A 13813-nucleotide genomic window follows, 5' to 3' on the forward strand; every position below is an offset into this window, starting at 1 on the left:
AAAAAGCATTAGGGAACAGAAAATACAATTTCCCTGAAGGCATCACCCAGGAATGTTTTGCCAGGTCTTGGACTCATTAAAATATAAATTCCCACAATCCACTGCTCCTTGCCAGAGACTGGATTTGTCTAGCCATGGCTGTAATGAGTTCTATGTAGCACATGGTGATTGCTCCATGCTAGTCTTTTTAACTTTGCGCAGTGGCATTATCATAGCCAATGAGGTCCAACCGAGGCGTGATTATTGCTAGTTGAAAACTTTACCCAATACCCCGCCATGATGACTTGCAATATAGTCAGCATTGGCAATTTTTGTTAGTCTCCCAGGAGACTATTAGTTCTTGTAAATGAGAGAGTTATTGAATCCAGTCTAGTTTAATTCCTACTCCTGTATGTGAAGAGCCACAAAGACTTTGTGTGTTCCAGTTGCTGATTTTGAAGATTGACTTTGAGATTTTTCTCATTATCTTTGCTCTTTATGAAATATTCCAGCCTTTTTTAATGCATTCTCATGCAAATTGGAATTCTCTTGGACAAAATTCCTTACAACTCTTGCTAACAGAGTGTGAGAGATGAAAAAGCACTTGGGAACAGAAAATACAATTTCCCTGAAGGCATCACCCAGGAATGTTTTGCCAGGTCTTGGACTCATTAAAATATAAATTCCCACAATCCACTGCTCCTTGCCAGAGACTGGATTTGTCTAGCCATGGCTGTAATGAGTTCTATGTAGCACATGGTGATTGCTCCATCCTAGTCTTTTTAACTTTGCGCAGTGGCATTATCATAGCCAATGAGGTCCAACCGAGGCGTGATTATTGCTAGTTGAAAACTTTACCCAATACCCCGCCATGATGACTTGCAATATAGTCAGCATTGGCAATTTTTGTTAGTCTCCCAGGAGACTATTAGTTCTTGTAAATGAGAGAGTTATTAAATCCAGTCTAGTTTAATTCCTACTCCTGTATGTGAAGAGCCACAAAGACTTTGTGTCTTCCAGTTGCTGATTTTGAAGATTGACTTTGAGATTTTTCTCATTATCTTTGCTCTTTATGAAATATTCCAGCCTTTTTTAATGCATTCTCATGCAAATTGAAATTCTCTTGGACAAAATTCCTTACAACTCTTGCTAACAGAGTGTGAGAGATGAAAAAGCACTTGGGAACAGAAAATACAATTTCCCTGAAGGCATCACCCAGGAATGTTTTGCCAGGACTTGGACTCATTAAAATATAAATTCCCACAATCCACTGCTCCTTGCCAGAGACTGGATTTGTCTAGCCATGGCTGTAATGAGTTCTATGTAGCACATGGTGATTGCTCCATCCTAGTCTTTTTAACTTTGCGCAGTGGCATTATCATAGCCAATGAGGTCCAACCGAGGCGTGATTATTGCTAGTTGAAAACTTTACCCAATACCCCACCATGATGACTTGCAATATAGTCAGCATTGGTAATTTTTGTTAGTCTCCCAGGAGACTATTAGTTCTTGTAAATGAGAGAGTTATTGAATCCAGTCTAGTTTAATTCCTACTCCTGTATGTGAAGAGCCACAAAGACTTTGTGTCTTCCAGTTGCTGATTTTGAAGATTGACTTTGAGATTTTTCTCATTATCTTTGCTCTTTATGAAATATTCCAGCCTTTTTTAATGCATTCTCATGCAAATTGGAATTCTCTTGGACAAAATTCCTTACAACTCTTGCTAACAGAGTGTGAGAGATGAAAAAGCACTTGGGAACAGAAAATACAATTTCCCTGAAGGCATCACCCAGGTATGTTTTGCCAGGTCTTGGACTCATTAAAATATAAATTCCCACAATCCACTGCTACTTGCCAGAGACTGCATTTGTCTAGCCATGGCTGTAATGAGTTCTATGTAGCACATGGTGATTGCTCCATCCTAGTCTTTTTAACTTTGCGCAGTGGCATTATCATAGCCAATGAGGTCCAACCGAGGCGTGATTATTGCTAGTTGAAAACTTTACCCAATACCCCGCCATGATGACTTGCAATATAGTCAGCATTGGCAATTTTTGTTAGTCTCCCAGGAGACTATTAGTTCTTGTAAATGAGAGAGTTATTGAATCCAGTCTAGTTTAATTCCTACTCCTGTATGTGAAGAGCCACAAAGACTTTGTGTCTTCCAGTTGCTGATTTTGAAGATTGACTTTGAGATTTTTCTCATTATCTTTGCTCTTTATGAAATATTCCAGCCTTTTTGAATGCATTCTCATGCAAATTGGAATTCTCTTAGACACAATTCCTTACAACTCTTGCTAACAGAGTGTGAGAGATGAAAAAGCACTTGGGAACAGAAAATACAATATTAGTTCTTGTAAATGAGAGAGTTATTGTTTCCAGTCTAGTTTAATTCCTACTCCTGTTTGTGAAGAGCCGCAAAGACTTTGTGTCTTCCAGTTGCTGATTTTGAAGATTGACTTTGAGATTTTTCTCATTATCTTTGCTCTTTATGAAATATTCCAGCCTTTTTTAATGCATTCTCATGCAAATTGGAATTCTCTTGGACAAAATTCCTTACAACTCTTGCTAACAGAGTGTGAGAGATGAAAAAGCACTTGGGAACAGAAAATACAATTTCCCTGAAGGCATCACCCAGGAATGTTTTGCCAGGACTTGGACTCATTAAAATATAAATTCCCACAATCCACTGCTCCTTGCCAGAGACTGGATTTGTCTAGCCATGGCTGTAATGAGTTCTATGTAGCACATGGTGATTGCTCCATCCTAGTCTTTTTAACTTTGCGCAGTAGCATTATCATAACGAATGAGGTCCAACCGAGGCGTGATTATTGCTAGTTGAAAACTTTACCCGATACCCCGCCATGATGACTTGCAATATAGTCAGCATTGGCAATTTTTGTTAGTCTCCCAGGAGACTATTAGTTCTTGTAAATGAGAGAGTTATTGAATCCAGTCTAGTTTAATTCCTACTCCTGTATGTGAAGAGCCACAAAGACTTTGTGTCTTCCAGTTGCTGATTTTGAAAATTGACTTTGAGATTTTTCTCATTATCTTTGCTCTTTATGAAATATTCCAGCCTTTTTTAATGCATTCTCATGCAAATTGGAATTCTCTTGGACACAATTCCTTACAACTCTTGCTAACAGAGTGTGAGAGATGAAAAAGCACTTGGGAACAGAAAATACAATTTCCCTGAAGGCATCACCCAGGAATGTTTTGCCAGGACTTGGACTCATTAAAATATAAATTCCCACAATCCACTGCTCCTTGCCAGAGACTGGATTTGTCTAGCCATGGCTGTAATGAGTTCTATGTAGCACATGGTGATTGCTCCATCCTAGTCTTTTTAACTTTGCGCAGTGGCAGCCAATGAGGTCCAACCGAGGCGTGATTATTGCTAGTTGAAAACTTTACCCAATACCCCGCCATGATGACTTGCAATATAGTCAGCATTGGCAATTTTTGTTAGTCTCCCAGGAGACTATTAGTTCTTGTAAATGAGAGAGTTATTAAATCCAGACTAGTTTAATTCCTACTCCTATATGTGAAGAGCCACAAAAACTTTGTGTCTTCCAGTTGCTGATTTTGAAGATTGACTTTGAGATTTTTCTCATTATCTTTGCTCTTTATGAAATATTCCAGCCTTTTTTAATGCATTCTCATGCAAATTGAAATTCTCTTGGACAAAATTCCTTACAACTCTTGCTAACAGAGTGTGAGAGATGAAAAAGCACTTGGGAACAGAAAATACAATTTCCCTGAAGGCATCACCCAGGAATGTTTTGCCAGGACTTGGACTCATTAAAATATAAATTCCCACAATCCACTGCTTCTTGCCAGAGACTGGATTTGTCTAGCCATGGCTGTAATGAGTTCTATGTAGCACATGGTGATTGCTCCATCCTAGACTTTTTAACTTTGCGCAGTGGCATTATCATAGCCAATGAGGTCCAACCGAGGCGTGATTATTGCTAGTTGAAAACTTTACCCAATACCCCGCCATGATGACTTGCAATATAGTCAGCATTGGTAATTTTTGTTAGTCTCCCAGGAGACTATTAGTTCTTGTAAATGAGAGAGTTATTGAATCCAGTCTAGTTTAATTCCTACTTCTGTATGTGAAGAGCCACAAAGACTTTGTGTCTTCCAGTTGCTGATTTTGAAGATTGACTTTGAGATTTTTCTCATTATCTTTGCTCTTTATGAAATATTCCAGACTTTTTGAATGCATTCTCATGCAAATTGGAATTCTCTTGGACACAATTCCTTACAACTCTTGCTAACAGAGTGTGAGAGATGAAAAAGCACTTGGGAACAGAAAATACAATATTAGTTCTTGTAAATGAGAGAGTTATTATTTCCAGTCTAGTTTAATTCCTACTCCTGTTTGTGAAGAGCCGCAAAGACTTTGTGTCTTCCAGTTGCTGATTTTGAAGATTGACTTTGAGATTTTTCTCATTATCTTTGCTCTTTATGAAATATTCCAGCCTTTTTTAATGCATTCTCATGCAAATTGGAATTCTCTTGGACAAAATTCCTTACAACTCTTGCTAACAGAGTGTGAGAGATGAAAAAGCACTTGGGAACAGAAAATACAATTTCCCTGAAGGCATCACCCAGGTATGTTTTGCCAGGTCTTGGACTCATTAAAATATAAATTCCCACAATCCACTGCTACTTGCCAGAGACTGCATTTGTCTAGCCATGGCTGTAATGAGTTCTATGTAGCACATGGTGATTGCTCCATCCTAGTCTTTTTAACTTTGCGCAGTGGCATTATCATAGCCAATGAGGTCCAACCGAGGCGTGATTATTGCTAGTTGAAAACTTTACCCAATACCCCGCCATGATGACTTGCAATATAGTCAGCATTGGCAATTTTTGTTAGTCTCCCAGGAGACTATTAGTTCTTGTAAATGAGAGAGTTATTGAATCCAGTCTAGTTTAATTCCTACTCCTGTATGTGAAGAGCCACAAAGACTTTGTGTCTTCCAGTTGCTGATTTTGAAAATTGACTTTGAGATTTTTCTCATTATCTTTGCTCTTTATGAAATATTCCAGCCTTTTTGAATGCATTCTCATGCAAATTGGAATTCTCTTGGACAAAATTCCTTACAACTCTTGCTAACAGAGTGTGAGAGATGAAAAAGCACTTGGGAACAGAAAATACAATTTCCCTGAAGGCATCACCCAGGAATGTCTGCCAGGACTTGGACTCATTAAAATATAAATTCCCACAATCCACTGCTCCTTGCCAGAGACTGGATTTGTCTAGCCATGGCTGTAATGAGTTCTATGTAGCACATGGTGATTGCTCCATCCTAGTCTTTTTAACTTTGCGCAGTGGCATTATCTTAGCCAATGAGGTCCAACCGAGGCGTGATTATTGCTAGTTGAAAACTTTACCCAATACCCCGCCATGATGACTTGCAATATAGTCAGCATTGGCAATTTTTGTTAGTCTCCCAGGAGACTATTAGTTCTTGTAAATGAGAGAGTTATTAAATCCAGTCTAGTTTAATTCCTACTCCTGTATGTGAAGAGCCACAAAGACTTTGTGTCTTCCAGTTGCTGGTTTTGAAGATTGACTTTGAGTTTTTTCTCATTATCTTTGCTCTTTATGAAATATTCCAGCCTTTTTTAATGCATTCTCATGCAAATTGAAATTCTCTTGGACAAAATTCCTTACAACTCTTGCTAACAGAGTGTGAGAGATGAAAAAGCACTTGGGAACAGAAAATACAATTTCCCTGAAGGCATCACCCAGGAATGTTTTGCCAGGTCTTGGACTCATTAAAATATAAATTCCCACAATCCACTGCTCCTTGCCAGAGACTGGATTTGTCTAGCCATGGCTGTAATGAGTTCTATGTAGCACATGGTGATTGCTCCATCCTAGTCTTTTTAACTTTGCGCAGTGGCATTATCATAGCCAATGAGGTCCAACCGAGGCGTGATTATTGCTAGTTGAAAACTTTACCCAATACCCCGCCATGATGACTTGCAATATAGTCAGCATTGGCAATTTTTGTTAGTCTCCCAGGAGACTATTAGTTCTTGTAAATGAGAGAGTTATTGAATCCAGTCTAGTTTAATTCCTACTCCTGTATGTGAAGAGCCACAAAGACTTTGTGTCTTCCAGTTGCTGATTTTGAAGATTGACTTTGAGATTTTTTTCATTATCTTTGCTCTTTATGAAATATTCCAGCCTTTTTTAATGCATTCTCATGCAAATTGGAATTCTCTTGGACACAATTCCTTACAACTCTTGCTAACAGAGTGTGAGAGATGAAAAAGCACTTGGGAACAGAAAATACAATTTCCCTGAAGGCATCACCCAGGAATGTTTTGCCAGGACTTGGACTCATTAAAATATAAATTCCCACAATCCACTGCTCCTTGCCAGAGACTGGATTTGTCTAGCCATGGCTGTAATGAGTTTTATGTAGCACATGGTGATTGCTCCATCCTAGTCTTTTTAACTTTGCGCAGTGGCATTATCATAGCCAATGAGGTCCAACCGAGGCGTGATTATTGCTAGTTGAAAACTTTACCCAATACCCCGCCATGATGACTTGCAATATAGTCAGCATTGGTAATTTTTGTTAGTCTCCCAGGAGATTATTAGTTCTTGTAAATGAGAGAGTTATTGAATCCAGTCTAGTTTAATTCCTACTCCTGTATGTGAAGAGCCACAAAGACTTTGTGTCTTCCAGTTGCTGATTTTGAAGATTGACTTTGAGATTTTTCTCATTATCTTTGCTCTTTATGAAATATTCCAGCCTTTTTTAATGCATTCTCATGCAAATTGGAATTCTCTTGGACAAAATTCCTTACAACTCTTGCTAACAGAGTGTGAGAGATGAAAAAGCACTTGGGAACAGAAAATACAATTTCCCTGAAGGCATCACCCAGGTATGTTTTGCCAGGTCTTGGACTCATTAAAATATAAATTCCCACAATCCACTGCTCCTTGCCAGAGACTGGATTTGTCTAGCCATGGCTGTAATGAGTTCTATGTAGCACATGGTGATTGCTCCATCCTAGTCTTTTTATCTTTGCGCAGTGGCATTATCATAGCCAATGAGGTCCAACCGAGGCGTGATTATGGCTAGTTGAAAACTTTACCCAATACCCCGCCATGATGACTTGCAATATAGTCAGCATTGGCAATTTTTGTTAGTCTCCCAGGAGACTATTAGTTCTTGTAAATGAGAGAGTTATTAAATCCAGTCTAGTTTAATTCCTACTCCTGTATGTGAAGAGCCACAAAGACTTTGTGTCTTCCAGTTGCTGATTTTGAAGATTGACTTTGAGATTTTTCTCATTATCTTTGCTCTTTATGAAATATTCCAGCCTTTTTTAATGCATTCTCATGCAAATTGAAATTCTCTTGGACAAAATTCCTTACAACTCTTGCTAACAGAGTGTGAGAGATGAAAAAGCACTTGGGAACAGAAAATACAATTTCCCTGAAGGCATCACCCAGGAATGTTTTGCCAGGTCTTGGACTCATTAAAATATAAATTCCCACAATCCACTGCTCCTTGCCAGAGACTGGATTTGTCTAGCCATGGCTGTAATGAGTTCTATGTAGCACATGGTGATTGCTCCATCCTAGTATTTTTAACTTTTCGCAGTGGCATTATCATAGCCAATGAGGTCCAACCGAGGCGTGATTATTGCTAGTTGAAAACTTTACCCAATACCCCGCCATGATGACTTGCAATATAGTCAGCATTGGCAATTTTTGTTAGTCTCCCAGGAGACTATTAGTTCTTGTAAATGAGAGAGTTATTGAATCCAGTCTAGTTTAATTCCTACTCCTGTATGTGAAGAGCCACAAAGACTTTGTGTCTTCCAGTTGCTGATTTTGAAGATTGACTTTGAGATTTTTCTCATTATCTTTGCTCTTTATGAAATATTCCAGCCTTTTTTAATGCATTCTCATGCAAATTGGAATTCTCTTGGACAAAATTCCTTACAACTCTTGCTAACAGAGTGTGAGAGATGAAAAAGCACTTGGGAACAGAAAATACAATTTCCCTGAAGGCATCACCCAGGAATGTTTTGCCAGGACTTGGACTCATTAAAATATAAATTCCCACAATCCACTGCTCCTTGCCAGAGACTGGATTTGTCTAGCCATGGCTGTAATGAGTTCTATGTAGCACATGGTGATTGCTCCATCCTAGTCTTTTTATCTTTGCGCAGTGGCATTATCATAGCCAATGAGGTCCAACCGAGGCGTGATTATTGCTAGTTGAAAACTTTACCCAATACCCCGCCATGATGACTTGCAATATAGTCAGCATTGGCAATTTTTGTTAGTCTCCCAGGAGACTATTAGTTCTTGTAAATGAGAGAGTTATTAAATCCAGTCTAGTTTAATTCCTACTCCTGTATGTGAAGAGCCACAAAGACTTTGTGTCTTCCAGTTGCTGATTTTGAAGATTGACTTTGAGATTTTTCTCATTATATTTGCTCTTTATGAAATATTCCAGCCTTTTTTAATGCATTCTCATGCAAATTGAAATTCTCTTGGACAAAATTCCTTACAACTCTTGCTAACAGAGTGTGAGAGATGAAAAAGCACTTGGGAACAGAAAATACAATTTCCCTGAAGGCATCACCCAGGAATGTTTTGCCAGGTCTTGGACTCATTAAAATATAAATTCCCACAATCCACTGCTCCTTGCCAGAGACTGGATTTGTCTAGCCATGGCTGTAATGAGTTCTATGTAGCACATGGTGATTGCTCCATGCTAGTCTTTTTAACTTTGCGCAGTGGCATTATCATAGCCAATGAGGTCCAACCGAGGCGTGATTATTGCTAGTTGAAAACTTTACCCAATACCCCGCCATGATGACTTGCAATATAGTCAGCATTGGCAATTTTTGTTAGTCTCCCAGGAGACTATTAGTTCTTGTAAATGAGAGAGTTATTGAATCCAGTCTAGTTTAATTCCTACTCCTGTATGTGAAGAGCCACAAAGACTTTGTGTCTTCCAGTTGCTGATTTTGAAGATTGACTTTGAGATTTTTCTCAATATCTTTGCTCTTTATGAAATATTCCAGCCTTTTTTAATGCATTCTCATGCAAATTGGAATTCTCTTGGACAAAATTCCTTACAACTCTTGCTAACAGAGTGTGAGAGATGAAAAAGCACTTGGGAACAGAAAATACAATATTAGTTCTTGTAAATGAGAGAGTTATTATTTCCAGTCTAGTTTAATTCCTACTCCTGTTTGTGAAGAGCCGCAAAGACTTTGTGTCTTCCAGTTGCTGATTTTGAAGATTGACTTTGAGATTTTTCTCATTATCTTTGCTCTTTATGAAATATTCCAGCCTTTTTTAATGCATTCTCATGCAAATTGGAATTCTCTTGGACAAAATTCCTTACAACTCTTGCTAACAGAGTGTGAGAGATGAAAAAGCACTTGGGAACAGAAAATACAATTTCCCTGAAGGCATCACCCAGGTATGTTTTGCCAGGTCTTGGACTCATTAAAATATAAATTCCCACAATCCACTGCTACTTGCCAGAGACTGCATTTGTCTAGCCATGGCTGTAATGAGTTCTATGTAGCACATGGTGATTGCTCCATCCTAGTCTTTTTAACTTTGCGCAGTGGCATTATCATAGCCAATGAGGTCCAACCGAGGCGTGATTATTGCTAGTTGAAAACTTTACCTAATACCCCGCCATGATGACTTGCAATATAGTCAGCATTGGCAATTTTTGTTAGTCTCCCAGGAGACTATTAGTTCTTGTAAATGAGAGAGTTATTGAATCCAGTCTAGTTTAATTCCTACTCCTGTATGTGAAGAGCCACAAAGACTTTGTGTCTTCCAGTTGCTGATTTTGAAAATTGACTTTGAGATTTTTCTCATTATCTTTGCTCTTTATGAAATATTCCAGCCTTTTTGAATGCATTCTCATGCAAATTGGAATTCTCTTGGACAAAATTCCTTACAACTCTTGCTAACAGAGTGTGAGAGATGAAAAAGCACTTGGGAACAGAAAATACAATTTCCCTGAAGGCATCACCCAGGAATGTCTGCCAGGACTTGGACTCATTAAAATATAAATTCCCACAATCCACTGCTCCTTGCCAGAGACTGGATTTGTCTAGCCATGGCTGTAATGAGTTCTATGTAGCACATGGTGATTGCTCCATCCTAGTCTTTTTAACTTTGCGCAGTGGCATTATCTTAGCCAATGAGGTCCAACCGAGGCGTGATTATTGCTAGTTGAAAACTTTACCCAATACCCCGCCATGATGACTTGCAATATAGTCAGCATTGGCAATTTTTGTTAGTCTCCCAGGAGACTATTAGTTCTTGTAAATGAGAGAGTTATTAAATCCAGTCTAGTTTAATTCCTACTCCTGTATGTGAAGAGCCACAAAGACTTTGTGTCTTCCAGTTGCTGGTTTTGAAGATTGACTTTGAGATTTTTCTCATTATCTTTGCTCTTTATGAAATATTCCAGCCTTTTTTAATGCATTCTCATGCAAATTGAAATTCTCTTGGACAAAATTCCTTACAACTCTTGCTAACAGAGTGTGAGAGATGAAAAAGCACTTGGGAACAGAAAATACAATTTCCCTGAAGGCATCACCCAGGAATGTTTTGCCAGGTCTTGGACTCATTAAAATATAAATTCCCACAATCCACTGCTCCTTGCCAGAGACTGGATTTGTCTAGCCATGGCTGTAATGAGTTCTATGTAGCACATGGTGATTGCTCCATCCTAGTCTTTTTAACTTTGCGCAGTGGCATTATCATAGCCAATGAGGTCCAACCGAGGCGTGATTATTGCTAGTTGAAAACTTTACCCAATACCCCGCCATGATGACTTGCAATATAGTCAGCATTGGCAATTTTTGTTAGTCTCCCAGGAGACTATTAGTTCTTGTAAATGAGAGAGTTATTGAATCCAGTCTAGTTTAATTCCTACTCCTGTATGTGAAGAGCCACAAAGACTTTGTGTCTTCCAGTTGCTGATTTTGAAGATTGACTTTGAGATTTTTTTCATTATCTTTGCTCTTTATGAAATATTCCAGCCTTTTTTAATGCATTCTCATGCAAATTGGAATTCTCTTGGACACAATTCCTTACAACTCTTGCTAACAGAGTGTGAGAGATGAAAAAGCACTTGGGAACAGAAAATACAATTTCCCTGAAGGCATCACCCAGGAATGTTTTGCCAGGACTTGGACTCATTAAAATATAAATTCCCACAATCCACTGCTCCTTGCCAGAGACTGGATTTGTCTAGCCATGGCTGTAATGAGTTCTATGTAGCACATGGTGATTGCTCCATCCTAGTCTTTTTAACTTTGCGCAGTGGCATTATCATAGCCAATGAGGTCCAACCGAGGCGTGATTATTGCTAGTTGAAAACTTTACCCAATACCCCGCCATGATGACTTGCAATATAGTCAGCATTGGTAGTTTTTGTTAGTCTCCCAGGAGATTATTAGTTCTTGTAAATGAGAGAGTTATTGAATCCAGTCTAGTTTAATTCCTACTCCTGTATGTGAAGAGCCACAAAGACTTTGTGTCTTCCAGTTGCTGATTTTGAAGATTGACTTTGAGATTTTTCTCATTATCTTTGCTCTTTATGAAATATTCCAGCCTTTTTTAATGCATTCTCATGCAAATTGGAATTCTCTTGGACAAAATTCCTTACAACTCTTGCTAACAGAGTGTGAGAGATGAAAAAGCACTTGGGAACAGAAAATACAATTTCCCTGAAGGCATCACCCAGGTATGTTTTGCCAGGTCTTGGACTCATTAAAATATAAATTCCCACAATCCACTGCTACTTGCCAGAGACTGCATTTGTCTAGCCATGGCTGTAATGAGTTCTATGTAGCACATGGTGATTGCTCCATCCTAGTCTTTTTAACTTTGCGCAGTGGCATTATCAAAGCTAATGAGGTCCAACCGAGGCGTGATTATTGCTAGTTGAAAACTTTACCCAATACCCCGCCATGATGACTTGCAATATAGTCAGCATTGGCAATTTTTGTTAGTCTCCCAGGAGACTATTAGCTCTTGTAAATGAGAGAGTTATTGAATCCAGTCTAGTTTAATTCCTACTCCTGTATGTGAAGAGCCACAAAGACTTTGTGTCTTCCAGTTGCTGATTTTGAAGATTGACTTTGAGATTTTTCTCATTATCTTTGCTCTTTATGAAATATTCCAGCCTTTTTGAATGCATTCTCATGCAAATTGGAATTCTCTTGGACACAATTCCTTACAACTCTTGCTAACAGAGTGTGAGAGATGAAAAAGCACTTGGGAACAGAAAATACAATTTCCCTGAAGGCATCACCCAGGAATGTTTTGCCAGGTCTTGGACTCATTAAAATATAAATTCCCACAATCCACTGCTCCTTGCCAGAGACTGGATTTGTCTAGCCATGGCTGTAATGAGTTCTATGTAGCACATGGTGATTGCTCCATCCTAGTCTTTTTATCTTTGCGCAGTGGCATTATCATAGCCAATGAGGTCCAACCGAGGCGTGATTATGGCTAGTTGAAAACTTTACCCAATACCCCGCCATGATGACTTGCAATATAGTCAGCATTGGCAATTTTTGTTAGTCTCCCAGGAGACTATTAGTTCTTGTAAATGAGAGAGTTATTAAATCCAGTCTAGTTTAATTCCTACTCCTGTATGTGAAGAGCCACAAAGACTTTGTGTCTTCCAGTTGCTGATTTTGAAGATTGACTTTGAGATTTTTCTCATTATCTTTGCTCTTTATGAAATATTCCAGCCTTTTTTAATGCATTCTCATGCAAATTGAAATTCTCTTGGACAAAATTCCTTACAACTCTTGCTAACAGAGTGTGAGAGATGAAAAAGCACTTGGGAACAGAAAATACAATTTCCCTGAAGGCATCACCCAGGAATGTTTTGCCAGGTCTTGGACTCATTAAAATATAAATTCCCACAATCCACTGCTCCTTGCCAGAGACTGGATTTGTCTAGCCATGGCTGTAATGAGTTCTATGTAGCACATGGTGATTGCTCCATCCTAGTCTTTTTAACTTTGCGCAGTGGCATTATCATAGCCAATGAGGTCCAACCGAGGCGTGATTATTGCTAGTTGAAAACTTTACCCAATACCCCGCCATGATGACTTGCAATATAGTCAGCATTGGCAATTTTTGTTAGTCTCCCAGGAGACTATTAGTTCTTGTAAATGAGAGAGTTATTGAATCCAGTCTAGTTTAATTCCTACTCCTGTATGTGAAGAGCCACAAAGACTTTGTGTCTTCCAGTTGCTGATTTTGAAGATTGACTTTGAGATTTTTCTCATTATCTTTGCTCTTTATGAAATATTCCAGCCTTTTTTAATGCATTCTCATGCAAATTGGAATTCTCTTGGACAAAATTCCTTACAACTCTTGCTAACAGAGTGTGAGAGATGAAAAAGCACTTGGGAACAGAAAATACAATTTCCCTGAAGGCATCACCCAGGAATGTTTTGCCAGGACTTGGACTCATTAAAATATAAATTCCCACAATCCACTGCACAATCCAGAGACTGGATTTGTCTAGCCATGGCTGTAATGAGTTCTATGTAGCACATGGTGATTGCTCCATCCTAGTCTTTTTAACTTTGCGTAGTGGCATTATCATAGCCAATGAGGTCCAACCGAGGCGTGATTATTGCTAGTTGAAAACTTTACCCAATACCCCGCCATGATGACTTGCAATATAGTCAGCATTGGCAATTTTTGTTAGTCTCCCAGGAGACTATTAGTTCTTGTAAATGAGCGAGTTATTGAATCCAGTCTAGTTTAATTCCT

At 38.8% G+C, this 13813-nt stretch overlaps 22 non-coding genes and 1 pseudogene across 22 annotated transcripts; all 23 read left to right on the plus strand.

The window, feature by feature from the left end:
• Nucleotides 1–189: 189 nt before the first annotated feature.
• LOC134938311 (U4 spliceosomal RNA) lies at nucleotides 190–330 on the plus strand. The gene has a single exon (XR_010180885.1). It is a non-coding gene; the product is annotated as a U4 spliceosomal RNA (small nuclear RNA).
• Nucleotides 331–763: 433 nt separating this feature from the next.
• Nucleotides 764–904, plus strand: LOC134938312 (U4 spliceosomal RNA). Its single transcript, XR_010180886.1, has one exon. It is a non-coding gene; the product is annotated as a U4 spliceosomal RNA (small nuclear RNA).
• A 433-nt stretch (nucleotides 905–1337) lies between these two features.
• On the plus strand, nucleotides 1338–1478 carry LOC134938366 (U4 spliceosomal RNA). Its single transcript, XR_010180932.1, has one exon. It is a non-coding gene; the product is annotated as a U4 spliceosomal RNA (small nuclear RNA).
• A 433-nt stretch (nucleotides 1479–1911) lies between these two features.
• Nucleotides 1912–2052, plus strand: LOC134938314 (U4 spliceosomal RNA). The gene has a single exon (XR_010180887.1). It is a non-coding gene; the product is annotated as a U4 spliceosomal RNA (small nuclear RNA).
• A 704-nt stretch (nucleotides 2053–2756) lies between these two features.
• On the plus strand, nucleotides 2757–2897 carry LOC134938624 (U4 spliceosomal RNA). The gene has a single exon (XR_010181148.1). It is a non-coding gene; the product is annotated as a U4 spliceosomal RNA (small nuclear RNA).
• A 433-nt stretch (nucleotides 2898–3330) lies between these two features.
• Nucleotides 3331–3463, plus strand: LOC134938630 (U4 spliceosomal RNA; annotated as a pseudogene).
• Nucleotides 3464–3896: 433 nt separating this feature from the next.
• On the plus strand, nucleotides 3897–4037 carry LOC134938390 (U4 spliceosomal RNA). The gene has a single exon (XR_010180952.1). It is a non-coding gene; the product is annotated as a U4 spliceosomal RNA (small nuclear RNA).
• Nucleotides 4038–4741: 704 nt separating this feature from the next.
• Nucleotides 4742–4882, plus strand: LOC134938315 (U4 spliceosomal RNA). Its single transcript, XR_010180888.1, has one exon. It is a non-coding gene; the product is annotated as a U4 spliceosomal RNA (small nuclear RNA).
• Nucleotides 4883–5314: 432 nt separating this feature from the next.
• LOC134938429 (U4 spliceosomal RNA) lies at nucleotides 5315–5455 on the plus strand. The gene has a single exon (XR_010180983.1). It is a non-coding gene; the product is annotated as a U4 spliceosomal RNA (small nuclear RNA).
• A 433-nt stretch (nucleotides 5456–5888) lies between these two features.
• LOC134938317 (U4 spliceosomal RNA) lies at nucleotides 5889–6029 on the plus strand. Its single transcript, XR_010180889.1, has one exon. It is a non-coding gene; the product is annotated as a U4 spliceosomal RNA (small nuclear RNA).
• A 433-nt stretch (nucleotides 6030–6462) lies between these two features.
• On the plus strand, nucleotides 6463–6603 carry LOC134938391 (U4 spliceosomal RNA). Its single transcript, XR_010180953.1, has one exon. It is a non-coding gene; the product is annotated as a U4 spliceosomal RNA (small nuclear RNA).
• A 433-nt stretch (nucleotides 6604–7036) lies between these two features.
• On the plus strand, nucleotides 7037–7177 carry LOC134938432 (U4 spliceosomal RNA). Its single transcript, XR_010180986.1, has one exon. It is a non-coding gene; the product is annotated as a U4 spliceosomal RNA (small nuclear RNA).
• Nucleotides 7178–7610: 433 nt separating this feature from the next.
• Nucleotides 7611–7751, plus strand: LOC134938397 (U4 spliceosomal RNA). The gene has a single exon (XR_010180958.1). It is a non-coding gene; the product is annotated as a U4 spliceosomal RNA (small nuclear RNA).
• Nucleotides 7752–8184: 433 nt separating this feature from the next.
• On the plus strand, nucleotides 8185–8325 carry LOC134938235 (U4 spliceosomal RNA). Its single transcript, XR_010180823.1, has one exon. It is a non-coding gene; the product is annotated as a U4 spliceosomal RNA (small nuclear RNA).
• A 433-nt stretch (nucleotides 8326–8758) lies between these two features.
• On the plus strand, nucleotides 8759–8899 carry LOC134938318 (U4 spliceosomal RNA). The gene has a single exon (XR_010180890.1). It is a non-coding gene; the product is annotated as a U4 spliceosomal RNA (small nuclear RNA).
• Nucleotides 8900–9603: 704 nt separating this feature from the next.
• LOC134938354 (U4 spliceosomal RNA) lies at nucleotides 9604–9744 on the plus strand. The gene has a single exon (XR_010180922.1). It is a non-coding gene; the product is annotated as a U4 spliceosomal RNA (small nuclear RNA).
• A 432-nt stretch (nucleotides 9745–10176) lies between these two features.
• Nucleotides 10177–10317, plus strand: LOC134938430 (U4 spliceosomal RNA). The gene has a single exon (XR_010180984.1). It is a non-coding gene; the product is annotated as a U4 spliceosomal RNA (small nuclear RNA).
• Nucleotides 10318–10750: 433 nt separating this feature from the next.
• Nucleotides 10751–10891, plus strand: LOC134938319 (U4 spliceosomal RNA). The gene has a single exon (XR_010180891.1). It is a non-coding gene; the product is annotated as a U4 spliceosomal RNA (small nuclear RNA).
• Nucleotides 10892–11324: 433 nt separating this feature from the next.
• Nucleotides 11325–11465, plus strand: LOC134938554 (U4 spliceosomal RNA). The gene has a single exon (XR_010181089.1). It is a non-coding gene; the product is annotated as a U4 spliceosomal RNA (small nuclear RNA).
• A 433-nt stretch (nucleotides 11466–11898) lies between these two features.
• On the plus strand, nucleotides 11899–12039 carry LOC134938547 (U4 spliceosomal RNA). Its single transcript, XR_010181084.1, has one exon. It is a non-coding gene; the product is annotated as a U4 spliceosomal RNA (small nuclear RNA).
• Nucleotides 12040–12472: 433 nt separating this feature from the next.
• On the plus strand, nucleotides 12473–12613 carry LOC134938433 (U4 spliceosomal RNA). Its single transcript, XR_010180987.1, has one exon. It is a non-coding gene; the product is annotated as a U4 spliceosomal RNA (small nuclear RNA).
• Nucleotides 12614–13046: 433 nt separating this feature from the next.
• Nucleotides 13047–13187, plus strand: LOC134938320 (U4 spliceosomal RNA). The gene has a single exon (XR_010180892.1). It is a non-coding gene; the product is annotated as a U4 spliceosomal RNA (small nuclear RNA).
• Nucleotides 13188–13619: 432 nt separating this feature from the next.
• Nucleotides 13620–13760, plus strand: LOC134938396 (U4 spliceosomal RNA). The gene has a single exon (XR_010180957.1). It is a non-coding gene; the product is annotated as a U4 spliceosomal RNA (small nuclear RNA).
• The last annotated feature ends 53 nt before the right edge of the window (nucleotides 13761–13813 follow it).

The sequence above is a fragment of the Pseudophryne corroboree genome, chromosome 6, assembly GCF_028390025.1.
Source record: "Pseudophryne corroboree isolate aPseCor3 chromosome 6, aPseCor3.hap2, whole genome shotgun sequence".
Taxonomy (NCBI): Eukaryota; Metazoa; Chordata; class Amphibia; order Anura; family Myobatrachidae; genus Pseudophryne; species Pseudophryne corroboree.